Source organism: Amia ocellicauda, chromosome 5, assembly GCF_036373705.1.
Source record: "Amia ocellicauda isolate fAmiCal2 chromosome 5, fAmiCal2.hap1, whole genome shotgun sequence".
NCBI classification, from domain to species: domain Eukaryota; kingdom Metazoa; phylum Chordata; class Actinopteri; order Amiiformes; family Amiidae; genus Amia; species Amia ocellicauda.
The window spans coordinates 27,315,915-27,331,576 of NC_089854.1; the positions used below are offsets into that span (position 1 = coordinate 27,315,915).

Genomic DNA, 15,662 nt, shown 5'->3' on the forward strand with positions numbered 1-15,662 from the left:
CCTGAATTTTATGCTATGCCTGTTTGCCTTTGCAAAAATGTCTGCAAACACTGCAGTGGTAAATGCTTGGAAGTTGGTTTAAAGAAAGTATCCACTCCACTGAATGCAAAAATCTCCCCTACGGCGAGTTGTGGATATTGACTAATCCTGCAGCTGCATTGTTAGTCCTGTCATGTAACTCAGACTAGCCCAGGAACGTACGAGGTGTTCAATTCACAGGCTCTGAATTATTCCGACCAGCTTAGTCTGGTAAATAACTGCAGTCTTCACCTCTAAAAACTGTCATGCAAAGAATACTCTTTATCTGTAGCACTTCTAAAACTGCTTAGGTATTTATTGTCATGTAGTCTTTGTTCCGTTTCAAATAGCTTTGAGGTTACGCTGTTTTAACCTTGAAGTTCTCTTCAGCAACACGGAGTTGAAGAAACGTTTGTGTGACTAGGAAGGTCTCCTTGTGTATAATACTGGACTGGGGTGGACTGCATGCTTGGTGCTGGCTTGCTCACACAGAGCTGCCCTTAGATTCCACTAAGATTAGCCCTCACCAGCCCCAGAGAGCTACACTTTCCTCTGGCACCACTTCAGAGCGTCTACTCTGATAAACATTAATTTTCAAAATAAATTAATCATCTGGCATGCTGTGTTAGACTGAAAACCTCAGCACACTGGGCGAGAGCCACAGCTATCACAGCAATATCTCCACCTCAAACTGCAACACTTAGGAAAGTCAAGTAATGATACACCGCTAAACAGTGTATTTGTTTCCTTGTTGACTCCAATAAAATGTCTACTAAACAACATGTAACCATCTACAGAAACAGAGAATGACTGCCCCAAAACAAAAATATGTCTGACATTGACATATTTTGTAATATTATTTGCCATGTTCCCTTACATAAATTAAAGGAATTAATAAACATGAATTTCATTATTTTAAATTAATTTTCTCCAGCACTGTAGAATAACAAATGACCATACCTTTATAAAAAAATAAGAGAATAAAAATCTAGCTCGAAATACAAGAAATTCCTTTAATTCTTAGATCCACAACAGCATGGCCTTAGTTTATTATTATTATTATTATTATTATTATTAATAATAATAATAATAATAGTAATAATATTTATTTTTATTTTGGTTTGTGCATTTTGGTTTTGCCTGAAGGAATACTGAAACATCCCTGACTTACAAATTTTGTAGAATAAAATAGATAATGACAACAGGTCAAGCCACAAGTGAGCAATGTCTGGTCTCCTGAGAGAAAATGATTACTGTAACTTCCTAGTGACAATCATACTGTAGATAATCCTATTTTTCACATGAAGCTCAAATTATATTATGTCACATTATATTGTGCACACGCTATCAAAACTGGATTAAGATATGCCAACTATGTGAAAAGAAGGAGCCAGAGTATTGGAGGGTAGAATTAAAGCACCTCATTATGTTGAGCTGTCTGGTTTCTAAGCAACAATGATAGCTTCTCTTTGGGTTTGGAAACACAGCACATATAGTTTGTATATTGTGTGCAATACGCCCAGACGAACAGATGGCTTTATCTCAGTGAGGAGATTTGTTTTATATCTCCATCAGACCCTGCCAAGCGTTAAACGTTTTTGTCATTTGTTATTTTACAGGATGAGATGATATATATATATATATATATATACACACACACACATGCATAAGCTAACTTTTTTTTCCTTTTTACTTCTTTCCTTTCTCCTTCTACCATCTCCATCCTTAACTCTTATCCTTGCACTTTTCTGAAACTCTGGGATATTGCTAAACAGTTTTACGTCCTGGGTACTTCACTTCTTTCCCATGAAATAGAAAATGTGGCTAAACATAATAGACTTATCTTTCTACACTAGACATTAGATAGGAAGTCTACATGTGTACTTGACTGAATGAACGGCAAGTGCATGCCACAGTGTACAATGCTGAAGCAGGCTACAGACTGGAGATGACACAGTGATACTTGTGTTATATACTTTTTTTATACATAAATATCATAATAATACAATTCCAATTCCATATTCGAACATGTGGGTTTAGGTTTAGAGTACGTAGTGGGAAGTTCTGTCAAAATTAACCTCAATCTGTGTCTCGTAGAAGATGTTTTTAATAGAGTTAAAAGAAATGCTAAAGGTTTTGGGAGGAGTTGTATACATTCGTCTCAGTTATTCCAGAAAGAAGAATAGATTGCTCTTAACTTTTATTCATATTTATGGTAAATGGTACCATTGTCATTAAAGAATACTGATCATAAAGACTGTGGTGTCAGTCTGAAACACGGTGTTGTGTAATGTGAACATGCATAATTCCTCAGCTGATTTTTATTTCATGTCATTCTATCTTATTTGTCTCTCATGGATTTTCTGAGGATTTGCATAGGTACTAGGAGAACTGTAAGATAAGGATACTGCTCCAAACTACCTTATATGTGATACTCGTCATATTTAACAACAATTAAAATTGCAATTTACATTTTTTGTAACAATTATTTAACCTTTTGAGAGCTTTAGTTCCTATACCATTTATCTGTCACTAATGCTGTTACATTTCTTTTTGTGACACCTACTGCATATAATGCCTTTTTCTTAGCAATTAAATATTGATTTCTGCATCACAGTAAATCTCTTGATCTTAAGGCTGTAGATATCTTTCATGGTGGGGTCCCATTTCAATACTAATGCAAAGGTGATTTTTTAACTGGCTGATTACTTTTGTCAGGTCTTTTGATATGGTATGATTAACATTTTCTGTATTTAGTTCAACAATGCACAATGTGCTTTCAAGTTGTATTACATAACCATCTTTAAAGAGCCTTTGGACACTTATACAAATATATATTAAATAAGATGCTATTATAAAACAAAATAAGATAACTATTTTTCTTGGGGAGGGGGGACTCACTGTTTTAATCATCTGACAGCCCTGGGATTCCATAAACAAATATAAAAAATAATAAAACATCTCTTTGCCAAAAGTAGTAATTCATTTCCACATTAAATATTTGTGAATAGACTGGATTAAAATGAAAATCCACAAAACCAATGCATATTGAAGTAACAATGTAACTGTAATTAAGGAATGGTTGAAAAGGTCAAATACTTGTACATTCCACATTCTCTAAATACTCTACAAATGCTCTTCCAAACAGTTAAATTAAATTTAAAAAGCCTGGCTAAAATAAGGTGAATGATAGTTGTTACCGACAGGATATTTTTGACTGGAAGAAACCACAGAACAGTATCACTAACTGTCTGTGCCATGACCTCTCCCTGAGCTGGTATAGTATAAATAGCCATTTCAAAAGCTCACCTTTTTGGACCTTCAAGAAATAACAGGAATGGATCCCACTGGTCTTAGAAAACTGCTCCAGCATGAATATTTGAAGCCTTTTAGCTGGTGGATGGATGGGTCAAAGAAAGACAAGTTGATTTAAAGTGAATCTTTTTTTTTGGTCAGACTCTGTTTTGCCAAAGCAAGCATTGTGGCGATGACTAGTATCCCCATGTCTGCTGGAAAGGGGATAAATGGCAAACTTCTCCTCAAGTCATTACTTATACAAGGATGCCCTTGAGAGTCTTTACACTTGTTTACAAAGAGTCACGGCACAGTCCCTCATGCTGGGGTGGGGAAATGAGCCTTCCTGTACCAATTCGTCCTGGACGCCAAGGCTTGCAGCCCCTGCTGCTTTTCAACAAGTGCGGAGGAACCTCTCATTGGAGCTCGTGGATGGGGCTCCAGCTCCACACCTCATTCAAGTGCGGAACGGCACACAGCACCATGCTGGGGGTGGCGGTAGCCTGTGTAGGAATTGACCCCCCGACCTTCTGTCCTAATGGTGAGAGCGCTGCCTACTGAGCTACCATTCAAGCATGGCTCTGCACTGTCAGACATAAGAGCCCCTTCAGAATGTTAATGCCCAACCTCGATGTGCTATTGCATAAGATTCCTGTGATATGGCACTTATTATAGAAAATAAAAAAATAAAAACACAAACACACTCGCATAAAGGTCCTTGTCTCTTATAAAAACAGTCATTTGTTGCCCTGGCAACAAATTGCTGAAAATATGAAATGTTTGAGGCTTGTTTTTTTGGTTGAAGAAAAAACAACTTCTGACATCCTTTTCATGTTTCATCCCACAGCATTCAAATCATGCAGTGCTTAATTGCTCCAAGGCAACATTATCCCCATTGCTGCCTGCCATTGGCCTCAATTCAGTGGGTACCTCAGCTACATCCTTTCAATACACAATACAGCACCTAGTGATGTATATAATCCTCTCGGGACCTCCTCTTCAATCTGAGCAGATTCAATACTAAGGTGACGAGAGAAAAATATTTTTTGGTTTGTTTTTATAATTATTAAGAATGATAAACAGATTCAGAAAATGTATTTATATGTTAACCATTCAGATGGAAAAACACAGGTTATTACAAATACAGAGCTTATATTAAACACTGTTCTCTTGTGTGTATTTCTTCCTTTCTTTCTTTCAATATTTTAGATCTTATTCTCTCAAGCTGCACCAAAAAAACTGCAAAATCTCTACTAATTTTCAATTCAAATCAGTCATACAGTCATCAGGACTCCTGCTGATACTTCAATGCCAGAGAACAAGAAAAACAGGCTTCTGTAGTATATTTTCTATACATTAAACAGATTCTGTTCAGCTACTGCATATTTTAGTAGAGCTTCCAAATTTGGATACAGACTTGACCACAGCCAAATGCATTGCTGGCTAATAGCAGATGCACTTTATTATTAAGAGTGTTTCTCGAGATTAGGAGAGTGCCATATTAACAACCTTAAGCAGAGGTTATATTCAAGTATTGCATCAAAGCGTGTTGTGGAATTTGTAGACACACTGTTCCCATTTTTAATATCTTGTAACTATGATAACATTATTTGAAAGCATGCTGTTGCTTTGATGTGAGCTTCAGCCCTGAGAAACCTATTGACACAGAGGAAATATAAGAGGGGTTTCCACCTGACAGCCTGTGGTTTGTGTTATAGTGGCTTGTTTGTTTCCGAATAAAGTAAAAAGAATATATATCTATATATATCACCCAAAAATATATACATGAGAAGTTGAAGTTAAACCTCCCCTCCTTCCACCACACTGCCTCTCATCATATCATAAGCAGTGCAGATTCATTGCTCCCTTCCCCTATCCATTAGACCCCCAGGACTGTGTTTAGCCAGATTTTGTATTGATTTTCTAGTTATGCATCACAAGTGCCGCTCCCTATATAACGCAGTCCCCTGCCAGGTGAGGCTGCAGAGCACATAGTTTGGGGTGCTGTGATCCAGCAGTGACAAGGACGCCTACCCGTGAGTGGTGCCCCCAATGCAGTGGTCCAGATTGTCCTCCTCAGCCCGTCCTGTAGTCTCACGCAGTCTAGGCTCCCGGCTCGGCTCTCAGTGAGGACTCACAGATTCAGCATCCCTTCTTCAACCCAATAATGCGTCTGCACAGGGATGACAAAAGCCGGGGAAGACTTTGTAAGAAGATGATGAACATGACACGTCAAGACCAAGAACAGTACAACGTTGGGGTTTTATGGTTTTCCCCAAAATGTCCCAGTTTTCACTTTCTACTCAATGCAGGTCAACCATGCAGCATAGTGGACCTGCTTTACTTTACGAGTACAGTGGTTTCCTATGCTTTGCAGTTTTCAATATATAATATATAATATATATATGCATTATAATGAGATTATCTTATGCAGGGTAGACCAGGCCCAGAAAGAAAAACCAAAAACACACAGTTTACTTTTTGTAAATAAAGAAGTTGAACTACACTCGTACAAGTAGATAGTCTATCAAAACCAATAACAACTCATATGAAGAATCCCCCTCCCCCCCACACACACACTTTCTGAATGCTTACAAAATCTAACAACCGACACTTACAATGGAATCCACTGAGGGATGTTATACCATACACAGAAACGCAGCCTCCAGGGGTGAGAATGCTGCTCCATTGTTAAAAGCTAGACATGTCAATATCTATGATTATCAGTGATGCACACCTGTCTGGGAGGGCAGAACTCTAGGCAAAAAGCAGTGTACACGCTTCAGCCCATATCTCCGTGGACAGCTCTCAGCATGGGCGAGCCCACTGGGCTTGGCTCCACTGGGGACTCTTAATGTAAAGTGCTGGAGGTCAAACTAACGACAGATGTTGCTGACAGGAAAAAATACAAGGACTTTAAAGCACCCTGGCACAACTGAAGAAAAAGATAAGCTTCATTTTACAGGAAAGAACCATCAATTTAAGTGTCCTTGTTTCAACTGAAACTCAATATTAAGTAGCATGTTTTCTATTCTCGGTCCGAGAAATGTTTTTACGCCCCCAGAAGGAAGCCTCATGAACCACAGCACAGAGTAGATAGCTTCTTTTCACCTTGACAGACCTTTAATGAAGCTTTAATTGTAAGTTTAGCCAAAGTTTTTGATACTTCCTGTCTAAATATCTTTCCTTCTTCACCAGAGGTGCAGATATATTCATAGTTTCTCAATATCCTGGTTAACCCTTTGTCTGCTCATCTGGACAGTAGAGATTCATCTGCCATATGGTCTGTTAGATTTATATGATCAATTATATATTCATAATTTTGACATATTGTGCTAAGTGTAAACACAAATTTGGCAATAACCGTAAAAGTTTAGGTTGGATATATATGGTTATGCTAATAACATTACCATCCTCCTGAGATAAGTAGGCGGTGATCTTCAACTAATTCAGTCACACTGAAGAGCAAATGGACTATTTTATGCTGCAGTTTATAAACATACTCATAAATGGTATTAAAAGCAGACAAATATTGGCTTGGTGGTACTTCGGAAGAAAACAAGCCTTAATTCTCTATGCAAACTCAAACCCCATAATAAACAATTATTTTATACTATAATGGATTTGTCTACTGAAGAGCCCTAAAAATGAGAATTCCACCCACTGCCAAATAATAATAATAATAATAATAATAATAATAATAATAATAATAATAATAATAATTAGCATTATTATAATTATTAAGAATAGGGAAAAATTTTGGAAATATGATAATCAATTTATTTTGCATCTTTCAGCTGTAATAATAAAAAGTTGGTAGCTCTTACTATAATTACAAAGATGCATGTATACAATCAAAATTAAAAGCTAAATATTCTCTTCCTCCATACAGTTTAAGTGCCTCTGTCTCACGTAAACAGTGCCTCGTTCTCAGTGTCCCGTCTCTGTTCCTCACATCATTTGATCAAGGTATCCTCACCAAAAGCTGCAGAACCCAACATTCGGCCAAACAGCTTTGAACAACTTTGAAGCGTGGTAAAGACGTCTATCTTTTATTTCAGTTTGTTCCTTAGTCCCCTTCTGAAAAGGCAACATAATTCTATCACCTGAAAAACCCTTTCCAAAAATAAAGGTGTTTAGATGGCTCTCTGCCCTGGTTTAATGAACAACAGTGTAGAACAGCTTCAGGCTATGCTCAAAGACGGATAATTTTAATTTAAAACTTTCAGTGGTTTTGAAGCCTTAGATAGTGTATACTGCTGCAACAGAAAAACACATAACACATGCAAGTGGCTCAAAGTAAAATCTGATTACCAACATATACATGTAATTATTTGCAATAATAAAATCTCTAGATTTTTTTTATTTTTTTGTACATATTATTGCAACTTAATTTATGTTGACTGCTTGAGACAGTCATCCACAAAAAGGTTTGAGGACTAACACCTACATACAAAAAGGTTAACCATAAACACTGACTGCATGACCGCACAGTGTGACTGTTCAGTGTGCCAGTAGACAGTAAAAAGGCTATTTCTTTTCTACAGGGGTCAGTACTGAACACCTCACAGCAGGAGAGAAAAATTACATGTAGTACATATAGAAAACTCAGCCTGTATTCACTCAGATCAGAAACAAACGATAAGCTTGTGCTTTTTTTTATTTCTGTTCCTTTCATTCTCTTTCATGATTTTTGCAAATGCAATAAAAAAGAAGAGAAAACAAAGAACTTAATTAAAAGAAAAAAAACTAAACTAAACAATTAAAAAATGAAAACACATAATAATAATAATAATAATAATAATAATAATAATAATAATAATAATAATAATAATACAAAAGACAGAAGAGAACCAGATGCTGGTTTATGGCAGGAAATTGTTCAAATTAAAAATATGAAGAGGAAAGAATGTATAGACTAAGTAAAACAAGTCATTTCATATTGCTTTTGATTGTTTTTTTTTACTTTTTTTATTCTAAACTTACTACTTAATCTTAATTCATGTTTTTACTTTAACTGTTACAATGCAGGTAGGACTTGAGTTACTACTTGATGCGCTTCACAGACAGTAGAAGTGCTTCCGACTTTGATGCTGCACAAGAAATGTGTGTGTTTGTATGTGTGTGTGATAATGCGGAATTCAGAAGTTTGTTGACACAGCAAAAATAAAATTTCGGAGAGTAATGGTTGGAAGGTGATAAGCCCAAATACAGATGCCCCTGTTTAGGAACCTTGCCACTCTCAATGGCTCTGCTGGCATCCTTCTCGTACACTGCTGGGCCACCAGCTGCTATGGAAGGTGGTTTCAGCTTGATTGGTGGAGCATGTTTAAGAGACGTCTGGGCCTTATGTAGCAAGGCAATAGCAGAAATAATAAAAAAGTATTATTTTGAAATGCTCTACAAATCTGACATTCTAAATAAATGATCCATTACACCATAAAGATTTGGTGAAACAAAATGTTTGCTTTGTTCTTAAGAATACTATAAGGAAAACAATAGTTGTTAAGGAGGTATATTACTCACAAACCTAACTCACACTCAACCTCAGACTTTAATCTGAATAAGACTTTAAAAATATCAGACAGATTTAAAACACACTTCCCTTCACTCTCTAGCCTTGACTTATAATTAAAAGCACGCCCTGTTTCATTAGTTTGGACGCATGTAGTAAAAGGCCCACATCATTCCATATACTCTGGTAATTGTACCTGCATTGGGGATTTCTCTTGATTAAACAGCAAACCTGTAAATTATTCAAATTAAATTAAAAGGAAAACATGGAGATCCATTATTCTGCAAAGCCCTGCAAAAGAGGATGCTTTTTTTCCCCACCCACTCCAAATAATGACAATTTGGTTATCTCTTATTTTCTGATAGAAAAAAGAGAGAAACTGCAAGAAGTTAGGGCGAGGGTTGAGTTTCTATTATCAAACAAATTATGTTTTATTTTTTTATTGGTGTTACATAATACTGCCTCTTGGCTACCTACTCCTTCAGTTATAGCTCATAAAGTACATTTGTTGCTCACTTCTTTGGCAGCCTGCTGAATAAACCTCATCTTTCACTACAATAAAAACACAAACATCCTCTACAGATCTATTCCGGCTAACTCCCACCCCACCCCGCCTGCTCCCATCTCCAGTGTCAACGCCTATCCCGAGCTCGGGATCATCAGAAGGCAGCCAAAATACAGAAGACTGCTGCGTTTCATAAAAATGAGTCACCTGGGCTTCTCACTCTCTTTCACACTGATTAGACGTTCTTATCTAATTAATATCACTCAAATTAGTAACCCTATCAATATAGCAATGAATGCAGTCCTGAAGCATGGACACTGCAGATGACACCGTGGAAATATAGCCTTCAGATTAATTCACATCTCATGGCAAAGCATGATTGATAGGATGTCGACACCCCACAGAGTGTAATCCATTTCCCATACCCTCGTGGGCAATAATTTATTAATTAGAATACGACAAATAAAAGTTTGAAATGGAAATTATTTTATTTCCCTGGTAAATTAAAATTACAGTGCTTATTAAAAGTTTATTATAGGAACTGAATGATTTCATTTCCATACCCAGGATTCGTGGGAAAGGGAGGGATGAAAGGGAGGTTAATGAAGCTAAACTACTTCTTATGTGGTAAGGTGCAGCACAAACAGGTGCTTCTCTTATTCTCTGCTCAACACCCACTCTCCCAATCACCACGCCGCAGAGCTGTCTCACAGATCTCCCTTTTTATCTAAACACGGGAAAGGTGACAGTTTTAATTGATACCTGCATCTGCGTTTATAGGTCTTTAAACACGGAGCTTCCACTTTTGCGGAGCGATGAAAAGATGAAGGCAGGGAAGGCAGACAGGCAGGCAAGAAGAACAAGAAACAGAGGATAGAAGAAAGAAGGAATAATAATATACATTCCCAATTGTTCACCATTTTGAAAGAAAAACTAACACGTACAGTACATTTAACAGATTGCTTTATATTTCTCCTCCTCTTTTCCCTCTCTGTCCAAGCCTTGAAACAAACGCGACTCTCCGCGTCTGTTGCAGGTGCAGCCGTGCCGGAGCTCCCCAGTTCGGTACTCACTGCCTGGTGAGCCCCATGTGTCAGCTCATGATGGAAGGTACTGCCTCCCAGTGCAGCTTCTTTGCCTGCAGCCACAGAGCAGTCAGCTGTCTCCTCATCCCTGGGAACAGCACCCTAGAGCTGCACTAAGACAATGAAGGATCCCTCGGGCTTTGCAAGCACACCTGCCAAGCATAATTAGGGTTCACGTAACCCTTTCAAGCTGCCTGTGCACAGTTAGGAGGTAGCCTCTAGTTGCTCGAGCCACACTTTTCCGAAGCCTGCAAGTGCATATGCCAGACATAGATCATACCACTATGAAAACTTTTGATAAAAGACCTATAAATCTGAAGGCTTTCATTTACGCTGTATCATGGATTTCCTAGTAATTAAATAAGTTAAAATCACACGCAATCTGAAACAAACTTAATGAGTGGGTCCCTTATCTAGATCTCTGTCGGGGACATACCCGCTTTAAAAGGGACAACTAAGCAAAACTCACTATTGCCTCCCAAACAAATATGCAATTCCTCTCGGCCCCAAAAAAGTATTTAAATGCCGGTGTCCTAAGTCTTGTTTACAGTCTTTGCAGTCTGTGTCACCTTCTGTTGTCACCAAGGGTCCATAACTTGGGATGAATGCAAATGCAACTATGAGGAATGCCTCGATTCTGCACCACAATTCGAAGGCTCTTTAAGATCCCCCTTCCCCACCCCCAAATCTCACACTGAAGAATACTCTCTGGGGTTGTAGTCATTATTAAGAGGAAAAACAGGCACAAATACATAACAACAACCTCCCTCTCCCTTGTAAAGATGTGGGCAGTTGATATCTGATGAAGATTTTTTTTTTTAATAGGAGAAAAAAAAAAAAAAAGACTGCACAAGTTGTCAGACTTGAAGTGCTTGGCAATTACCAAGCAATACAATCTACAGCAACATTAGCATATTAAAAGGGAGATGCTACTTGAGGACTAAGATAATGACTGTCTGCCCAAAATAACTTGTTTCTCCTTAACAAGAGGAGCACTCAGTGTTTTTTAAATGTAAACCAAAAAATAGACCTATATATACAAACACAACACACATACATACAGTACACCCGCAATTTATACAAGTAATAAGGATCATAGTGACCTCTCGAAACAAATGTAATGCAATAAGGTAGTTCTAACAAAACTAGTATGAGAGAACAGAGAAGTGACACAAACACTGTCCTTCAATCACACAATCCCCAGAGCATTACCCATCTTTTTGTAAAGCAGTTTAATGGTGTGAGTTTTTTTTTTTTTTAATGGCACTAGGCCAAAAAATCTGGGAGCTACAACAATTAATCTAGTGAATAAATCCAAAGGTTAATGATGTGACAGGTCTCACATATCTCACTTGCTGACAGTTGTCAGACTACACTATCGATACTAGCACGAGGATGTCGAAGATTAGCTCGGCACATTTAGCTTCTGTAAAATCAGACATTCGTTCTTTCTCTCTCTCTCTCTCTCTCTCTCTCTCTCTCTCTCTCTCTCTCTCTCTCTCTCTCTCTCTCCATCAAATCATCCCAAGACATTAAGTACAAAGTACTGATTTCAGAGCAAGCAGCAAGCTGTCTTTAAGTGAGCTTCAGGGGTGCAGGCCTGTCTTCTCGGGCCACACTGGCAAAGAACCAGAAACCGACCTTAAGCCTTGATGCTCTGTCTGAAAACTGTGCAAGTACAGTAATTGTTTGGGTATCGTAAGGCAATCAGTTCCGTGTGACTGAACGATAGATCTTGACATGTACTGTAGCTCCCGCAGTCACAGCAAACCCTGGACCTTTCCACAGGAACCCAGTCAAGTGAATCAGATTTTAAAATGCTGCTCCCAGGGCCCTGGCCTTTTCGTGGGCTGAGGCCTCCCTGGGTTTGAGCAGTAGTGTTGCTGTACACTGTGTGCTGTCACCACAGGCCAGGGGGCTGCAGGCGGCACACTGAGCTGGCAACCCCACACAGCAGTGAGAAAGCATCCATTGCAGTTTGGCCAGACACACATCCTCTGCTAATCAGCACCCCATCACCCCATCCAAATCATACAGACTGGTGTGAACAAACTCATTCATAATTCTGTTTGTAGGGCTGGTTTTACGTCGATCAGCCAGGTGTAGTGAAAAACACAGAAAACATCTTACAAAGGATTCACAAACATGTTCATTCCTTTCTGAATAGCTTTGCATCAAACCTGCAGATGAAGGAACACTTTTTTGCAGGTTCGCAAATGCCTTTATCTCGGTCTTTCTTTTGTGTGTTTGTTCTGATGTTTTTCTCCACGTTGCTGTGCTCTGAGTTTCTGATTTTCTATCACTTCAGGATGTGTAGACTGTAGGGGCTATTGTAGGGAATCTAAGGCCGTGCTGTCTGCATTGCTGCACTGGTCAGCTAACGAACACCAACTTTCTCACTACAGCACTTTACTATCACCTGTACATGCTGTGCCACAGACAAGAACCTAATTTTCCAGAAGAGTCCTCTTATACTATGCATGAGAGCCAGACCCTACCCCAAGCCTGGTTTAAAGGCCACAGAGGGAACTCAATATTCACAATGAAAACTCTCCATTTCACTTCAGAGTCTACTGCAGACCTGGAAAACAAATGCTGAATTCTGGTGTGAGCCCTTATTTCATACAAGCGGAACCAGAAACATACATGCCATCAGCTAAAACACCTTGAACAAATAGCTTAAAGATTAAAACAGCCTTTATGAGATAAGGTGCGTTCTATTGGACCCCAAACTAATTTGGCTGTAGGCTGAACCCAATTTAAAGTAAAAAAAGCTGCTAAGGTGTGATCTGAAAAACACAAGGTATAAAAGAGAAATGTGATTAATGAAAAATTCAGCATCGTGAAAAAAGTTTCAGGTAGGGAATTTTAGGGATAACATCAACATAAAACCTTAATATACCCTTTTATTCGGCTAAATATTAATCTAACAGTTAATACTTAGAAAAATAAACAGTTAAACTAAAGGATTACAGACAGATATGCACCCTTTACATTTTTCATCACATGAGACTTGGCTACAGCCCACCAGACAAACACTGTAAATCTGTACATCTACATTAATCGGAAGACTAACCCTTTTACTCTTTGACTCTCTTTTATGTTTTAATAATCTTAATCAAATATATATATTTTAAATATATAAATTAATCCCCCGAATTCTATAACCTCCGAATGCATCCACGAAGTGTATGGTTGTATTATTATTATTATTATTATTATTATTATTATTATTATTATTATTATTATTATGTAATTATTAGCAGATGCCCTTGTCCAGGGCGACTTACAAAATATAAGAGCAATACAAAGTGCAATAATACAGTGCAGATCAAGGCATAACACATTTTACATGTATACAAATGTTTATTATGTATTATTTTTTCTTCTTCTTCACAACACACTGCAATATCCTTCCTGCTTAACACTAGAATCACAGACATTTTGAACTACCTACAAGCGCCAAAGCCAGTCATTGTAACCGATAGCTCTTTAATAGCTGTGATATGATAATCAAAGGCAAACCATCGTATAAAACTCAGAAGTTTTATTCATGAACATCAAATCCAACATTTACATAGCACAAATGGAGTATTTAAATTGAAATATGATCATTAAACATTAATATTATTGCTATAAATAACATCAAAGCACTTTTTTTTCTAAGTGTGCTCACTGCAGTCAAAACACAAATAACTATATAGCCTACAATAAGCAAAAAGCTGAAAAACGGCATACAATAAGGGAATGAAACAGGTGTAAACATAAATATTGGAATAATGCTCAAAAGCACAAAAATAACTGTTGCATTTATCAAAAACATAATTGTACACTAAAGTAAACATTTTCAACACCGTGTAAACTTTGTATTCACTGTAGCTGTGTATTTCAATAAGTTAGTTAAATTTTGGACAAGGACACAATTTTCACCATTTGGGCTCTGTATGCCACCAAAATGGATTTGAAAGGAAACAAATCAATATGGTATTTAAGTGTAGACTTTCATCTTTAATTTGAGGGTAGTTACATCCAAATTGATTGAACGGTGTAGGATTTACAAACAATTTTATATGTGGTCCCCCCAATGTTAGGGGCTCAAAAGTAATTGGACAAACTAACATAATCATAAATTATTATTTTGATTCTGGAACCCATAGACATCACCAGATGCTGGGTTTCTTCCCTGGTGCTGCTCTGCCAGGCCTGCACTGCAGCTGTCTTTAGTTCCTGCTTGTTCTTGGGGCGTTTTGCCTTCAGTTCTGCCTTAGATATCAAAACAAACCAATCAGAGAGATAGCAACATTTTAAATAACCAGTCAAAATAACCAGATTTTGGCTATTCTAGGTAAATGTGTTTATAACTTATTTATTTTCACGTTTATACAGCTCAAAAGCTGTAGGCATGTTTAATACATATAGTCAGGAAAAGTCACTAACAGGCATGCGCAGTGTATTTAGGAACACAGAGTAATTCAAATTGTAATAACCAAATCAGTCAAATTGAGCATCTCGGCACTTCTAGTGTTAATTATTTTCCCTCAGAACAGGCAGGCATGCTGATTAACATGCACACCCGGGCAGAAGCTCCACAAGACTCAGCCCTCAACCTACAAGGTCTGAGGGCCATTATCCATCCGACTCAGTAGCAGCCGTGTGATGTGGATCTCCAATCCGGCTTCTTCCCAGTGCCTTAATTAGCTTAACAACTTCTCCTCTTCCTTATAAAAAAGAGAGAGGGAGAGAAAATGAATGATAAACTGGGACAGCTCAGGGAAAGGACAGCTCCTGCATTCTGAGCAACAGGAAAGTGCCACACATTTGACAGCTCGGGCCTCTCCTCCTCTCCTACACAATCCATCTTCAGCTCCAATACGCTAACATGGTTGTTTATTTATTTATGCAGGCTTCAAAGAAGTTAGGATTCTTTGGAGCTGACGTGTTCCTATCTGGGTTTCAGTGATTTTGTTTACTGTCTATATACCCTAGAAACTAGCAAGTTTCTTTTGTCCCCAAAAGTGTTCGACACCTTGGATCCTGATCTTTCTGTTGCCATCATGATTTTGCGGGCAATGACATTGCGTTGTCTGGGATCCTCCGGTTGAGATTTCAGTCTTCATTTGCAGAGGACTGTATACATGCACCGTGGAAGCCATGGCAACTACACGTCGAGGTTAATACACACATGTGATTGTGAAAAGTTGGAATCAAATCAGGAAAAAAATTGCATAAGATGTAAATATGATTT

At 38.0% G+C, this 15,662-nt stretch overlaps 1 protein-coding gene across 4 annotated transcripts in view; it reads right to left on the reverse strand.

The window, feature by feature from the left end:
* The window catches only part of rbfox3a (RNA binding fox-1 homolog 3a), a 466,772-nt gene that overhangs the window by 382,031 nt on the left and 69,079 nt on the right, over positions 1-15,662 (reverse strand). For all 4 annotated transcript variants that reach the window (XM_066704644.1, XM_066704645.1, XM_066704642.1 and 1 more), the window contains exon 2: positions 5,347-5,485. The gene's annotated coding sequence lies outside the window, so the exon portion shown is untranslated. The remainder of the gene's footprint in view (positions 1-5,346; positions 5,486-15,662) is intronic.